This window comes from Oreochromis niloticus, linkage group LG23 (genome assembly GCF_001858045.2).
Source record: "Oreochromis niloticus isolate F11D_XX linkage group LG23, O_niloticus_UMD_NMBU, whole genome shotgun sequence".
NCBI classification, from domain to species: domain Eukaryota; kingdom Metazoa; phylum Chordata; class Actinopteri; order Cichliformes; family Cichlidae; genus Oreochromis; species Oreochromis niloticus.
Window position 1 is genome coordinate 18,394,123 of NC_031986.2, and position 6,253 is coordinate 18,400,375.

Here is a 6,253-nt window from a genome sequence, read left to right on the forward strand (position 1 = left end):
GATATGGTACTGTCAATAACAAGGAATCAAAAAAGGTGGTTATAATGGGTTTCAATTGGCCACAAATGGCCACGATAGAGCCAAGAGGAACAATTTAGTGTATAGTGAATATTATTGACATTATTAAGGAGCTGATGTTGAAAATTAAAAAATCTGAAAAAAATACACACCTTTGGGAAGTTTCATTCCATTTGCATTAACAGAACAAAAATGGTTGAATAGTGAAAAGCAAAGTGGCCACAAATGGCCAGGATAGAGACCTGAGGGTTAAATCAATCTGCTCTGTGAATAAGAGCAACCATCACCTCGTATCAGCCTTTTCAAAAGCTGGATGCTCAGTATGAACCCAGCTAATCATTTATCTTATTTAAACACTTTAACAATCTTTGTGTGTGTGTGTGTGTGTGTGTGTGAAAGACAGAGAATTTATAATCAGACTCTACCCAAAACATTTCGGCCAAATTACACCAGAAAATTTCCAATGCAAATCTAAAGCTATAACTTCCCCTAATACACCACCGCAGATGAATTCTCCCAGTTATCCCATGTGGATCCTTGCTGTGTGTGAGACCCCTTACTTTGTCAAGCACTGCCCTCTGGTGGCTGAACACTTCAAATGCACCAAACCACAGCAGCACCCCAGACTCTTGTGCATCCACTGTAATAAACAGGATAAACACAAAGCGTAAAATTAACAGAGCACACTGAGAGTGCAGGGAAATACTGGCACCTGGTGGCTAAATTAGATATTACTAGGAGATGAAGCTAGACACATGTAGATTTCTCCCCAGAGGTAGATATGGTGTTGTTTAAGTTATTCCACAATAAGGAAGCTGAAGTTTGTGGAAATTAATAATGTGTTATTAAAAACTGTTTTTAGCAGGTGGAAGAACAAGTGTTCAAGATGAAAGAGGAAGACCACAGAGAAGACTGATGGATGTAGTGAAGGAGGACAAGCAGAGGGTGGCAGAAGATCTGCTAGGACGACCTCTAAAGGGATACGCTGAAAGAAGAAGAAGAGCTTATAAAGTATGAATTACATATGACAGCATGAGCTTATTAATAGTGATAATCAGTATTAATTCATCCTTTCATATTCAGGTAGATGTCTCATTTCAAGGGTGACTTCTCCAACAGGACAGCAGACATCACAAATAAAAAAAGGCTGACATCATATCCAGATCACATGCAATATAAGAACAAATAATCTTTTATTTCATTTGCTTTGAATTCAGTTTAGTTTCAGGTAATTTCCAGAGTGACTTCAATCAATATTGTATTGAGGGCATGTGTCAAAGGACAGAATTAGGACATGTATTATCATAAAAACACAGACGTTTTTGAAAGTCTTGTAGATATTCAGAGTCTTAATAAACACGTCCATCAGTGTCCAATCAGGAAAGCTGTAACAAAATTTCTACCAAGCAAACAGATACTAAAACCAACCTGGTTACTAAAACCTGGATACTAAAACCAACCTGGTTGGAACAGGTTGTCAGCCTGTTCTTTTTTAAGTCTAGTTTTGACATTTATTTTAATTGACTAAAATGTTTTATTCACATTGTGTTTTAGTTTTTAGTTTAGTTTTAGTTAATTATAAAAACCTTGACTCCAACTTCAAGAGCAATCGCAATAACAAAGAAATCTATTTTCTCTGGAAACAGAGTTTTTTCCATTTTTTTTGTTTGTTTTTTTTGTTTGCCTAGTTCTGAGACTCATGGAAGCTAGTCTCTGTCACTCACCCTCTGTAAAGCTGAATTTACGGTTAGCATCTCAAAACTTCGACTTACTCAGAAACAAGTTGGAATATTGAGGCTAAATTTGGACTTGCCTTTTTTCCAGTGGCACAAACAAGCTTCCGTAGAGTCTGAGGATATGTGAAAGTAAGATTCTGGGGGTGTCCAAATTCATGGGCTGCATCCTCCTGAGGCCGCATTTGTAGACCGATTACGTCACAGCGACACGCCGAAGGCTGTCCAAATTCAGGGTGTATCCTTATTGGCCTACCTTATCCCAGAATTCATAGCGTGGCCCAGCCAATTCCAGTTTCCAACAATAGCGGCCGCTACTAAGTTTTAATATTACTCTTATTACTCTTTCTGGGTCACAAAATAAACTTTTAACATATTTTCAGGTGAGAATGTAGCTGTGTAAACTTCAAATATCTGCTCGATTTATCGAGACATCACATATTTGCAAAAGTGCTCCGATGTTTTCGGAGACGTCTGTTACCCACCAGCTCTATAGCGAGCTTGAGGTTTCACTAGAGCTGGCGTGAATGGCAAACTCCCGGCACATCGTTTTCAGATCACCGCGGTCTTTCGCTACTCAGGTTAAACGTGATATATAAGTCACTTAGATAACTTAAAAATGTTAATGTTTGGCTTTTTTCAGTGTTTTATTTGTTCCTGAGTAAATTGGTTTGGCTGAGATTAAAGTTAGTTTTCACACAGCTTAATAAATGTCAAACAGAAAACTGATTAAACAGAAGTGTGAGATGGTCGAGAATTTACACCAGTGTCCTGTTATATTTTAGATAGAAAGGAGCAGACGGCTGAGGTTGTTAAACTCCATTGAGACAGCGGTGACGCAAATCTGAAGGCTAGACCGTCCAATTTCACAGCCGCTCACTTCAGCCTATGAATTTGGACACCCGTTCTGAGAGAGTGCAGCTGGGACTAAGCCGAAACAATAGGCTGTGCCAGAATGGCATGCTATACTATGACTTTTGATATCAGTCCGATACCAAGTGACTACAGGTCCAGTATCGCTGATACCAATACCGATACCAACTTTACACAATAATTAGTTCATACAGTAAAACACACCTTTCAGCTTTTCATGCAGTTTGAAACTGGAATGTAAATGTACCCGTCTCTAAAACACTCTGGATCAGCTTCTGTTTTAAACGTTTTGCATAAATAAAACACACTTGTCAGTCAACATAAAAATTATTTTGAGATATTTTTCACAGTTCATGCTTGAGGGGTTTTTTTCACCTCCAATAAACTAATTTATTCAACACAATTCAGTGGGCTGATTCAATTATTTGAATGTCTATAATCTAATATAATCTGTAGGTAATCACTCTGATAAAGCTATGATCAGTAACACTTTAGCATCATCTAATACTAAAGATCTGACATCAGTCATGACTGAAACATTACGTTCATCACTAGAATATCACTGGATAGTCTTTTGCTCTCGGAAAGCACTCTCTCAGTGACCTTTGACCTCTGTACTGGAGATCTGGGTCTGACTGAGGGGCTATCTTCCTCCACGGGTGGTGTTTCATGCCTTTATAAAAGTTGGTGGTGCCATGGTGGAAAATTCCCTACCAACATGCACCAGTGTTTGCGATGTTGTCATTTACATCATGTTGTCATTTAATAAATTTCATCCATGATGCTCCTCTGTTTCACAGTGGCCTACATGTCACTGCTAAACACAGCAGGGAGGAGGGGGCGGAGCAACATACCAAACTTACAGGAGTACCAATAATTATTGGTATTGATATCGATATTTGGATTGATCGTAGAGGCGGGCACAACGATCCAATTATCGATAGTATCGATACCAACACTGGTATCAGTATCAGCTCGATACTAATGCATTGGATCAATACTTTTTTCTATCTTCAATTTCCAGTATGAACCCCACTGAACTGTGTTAAATACATTTTTATTATTGTTTTTTTTAATGAAAAAAATATACCCAAACATGCAATATGAAAAATATCTGAAGTTTTTTCTGTTGACCGTCACGTTGGTTCTTTTTAGCCTGTAGCACATTTAAACAGCAGAAGCTGACCCAAAGTCCTTTAAAGACAGACACATTTACATTCCAGCTCTCTTTAAAACAAACATAGTATCAATATATAAGAAAAGTTGAAAGGTATTTTTTTTTACTGTTAACTAATTATTGTGAATAGTAAAAACACAACACTGTCATTTGGTGTCCAGAATGTACGATGATTCAGCTCATAAATCATGACACACTTCTCTGACCTACATAAGTTCGCTTTAGAGGTTAAAAGTACAGTGGAACCCCGACTTACGAAATTAATTCGTTCCCGAGGGTCTCTTGTAAGTCGAAAATTTTCGTAAGTCGAAGCACCCATCGCGCCTTTTGAGTGAACGATAGGCTATAGGCTAATTGCTAACTGCAACAACAATACGTTGTTCAAGTGGAACAGCGAAGCGCAAGTACGAAAGCCAAGGGGTTGTCACATGATTCGGAAGGCATTGTGGGCATTGTAGGCATTCTGGGCTCAGCCAATCAGAGCCAGCGGATTTCGTTACGCGGGCATTTTACCATAACACGGGCAGAAATACTGCCGTTAAGTGCCTTCGTAACTTGAATTTTTCGTTAAATGCGGTATTCGTAAGTCGGGGTTCCACTGTATCTATATTTACTTGGTATCAGATCAATATCAAAATTTGCAGTATCGCAGAGGACTAATCAATCCACCCACCTCTAATGCGGATACAGATGTGCAAAGATGGCTACTTAACAGCAACAAAAATGGAACATTGGTTTGGAGTATTTCTGCAGTGTTTAAAACTGCATAAAGCGAAATAATAGACAGCATTGAACTTGTTCAGGCTCTGGTCAGCTGCATTTACAAAGAGCAGATCACTGTGTGTCCTCGTCTGGAGAGAGAAAAAGAATTTGAGTTTCTGCTGGGAATAAAACTGATTGATTATCAATAATAATATTTCTGATCAGTAAAAAGCAGCTTGTTACTGCTGGGCCTCCTGGATGTGGCCCGATGAATCTGAGTGGTCATGACAGGACTCATTAAAAGGTTGTGCAGTTCTGCCTTTCAGTTTTTGGACTTTTTCTCCAGTTTAATTATTCTGGTTTTTGGTGAAATCACATTAAACAACACAGTTTGCATGTGTTTACAGCAACGTGGCGTCTAATACACACTGCTACGCGGAAGCCAAAAGGCTTGGAAAGCAATGCTTTAATTTATACGCTGTATTTTTAAAAGCTGTTGGATTATTAGGTGTGTAAAAGAAAGTAAAGCTGTTAAGTAAATGTAATGGAGAAGAAAGCAGTGCAATTAAAGAAGTACATAATGTTCTGGGTATTCTTATACTTACAGGGTTAATTTCTCTTTATTTAGCAGATTTTAAAATTATTAAAAAATATCTATTAATATGGTTTGCCGTATTATCATAGATACTTCCAACTGACCATTTTCAGACGAAGGTTTTTTTGTTTGTGAAAGCCCTTCTAGCTCAGGGGATGAATTAGTGTGTCTATACACAACAAATAATAATAACTTAGCAAAGAAAATTGTATGTTAAATTGTATCTTTAGGCACTTTGTTACTAGCAGCCTGTCACAAAAATGCAAAATGTGCTCCCATAAAATTAAGCCTTGTTAGTCAGGGCCCATGCACAGTAGCACTGATCTTGTAAGAAATGAGTTTTCAGGTACACACAATATTAAATAAGCTATAAAGCCAATTACATATCCAAGCATCCAAGACATAAATAGAGAAATAAAATCAAATTATGCATACACTCATCAGCCACTTCATTATGTACACCTTTCAAGTACTCGGTTGGACCTCCTTTTGCCTTCAGAACTGGTAAAAATTTAGCAAAATGCTAAATAACGTTTGATGTAATTCAACCCAGTGATCCAAATCTCAGTTTCTCTCTGGTCCACATGTGGTTTGATGAGTCTCCAAGGACAAGACAAGTGAGCTCAGCAGCTAAATGGATATTTTCTCTGTTCTGCTGCTGGTCACAATGTACCAAAGGTGCTCTATCGTACCAGCTGCAAACAGAGCAGCCCCAGTGGCCTAATGGATAAGGCACTGGCCTCCTAAGCCAGGGATTGTGGGTTCGAGTCCCATCTGGGGTGGTTTCCAGCAGAGTGGCGCAGCGGAAGCGTGCTGGGCCCATAACCCAGAGGTCGATGGATCGAAACCATCCTCTGCTAAGCCTTTTAGTAGTTGTCACTGGAATAGAAATAGTTCATATATACACTCATTGAACGTGTCATTGCTAGTACCTGGTTGGACACCTTTTAGCCTTCAGAGTTGCTTTAATCCTTTGTGGCACAGATTCAACATAGTGCTGGAAACAGTTGTAACCCTGGAGAGTTACTAAGGGTTTTAGTGTGTTATGAGTGATGTTAGTATTTGGAGTTCACTGTTAAGTTTTATTAAGTTAAATTATTTTGTTGAGAATTAATAAAATAGAAAATGTGTATAATGTCCTGATGGTCCATGAAG

At 38.5% G+C, this 6,253-nt stretch overlaps 1 non-coding gene across 1 annotated transcript; it reads left to right on the plus strand.

Annotated features, from left to right (window-relative positions):
* The first annotated feature begins 5,807 nt into the window (after positions 1–5,807).
* trnar-ccu (transfer RNA arginine (anticodon CCU)) lies at positions 5,808–5,880 on the plus strand. The gene has a single exon. It is a non-coding gene; the product is annotated as a tRNA-Arg (tRNA).
* The last annotated feature ends 373 nt before the right edge of the window (positions 5,881–6,253 follow it).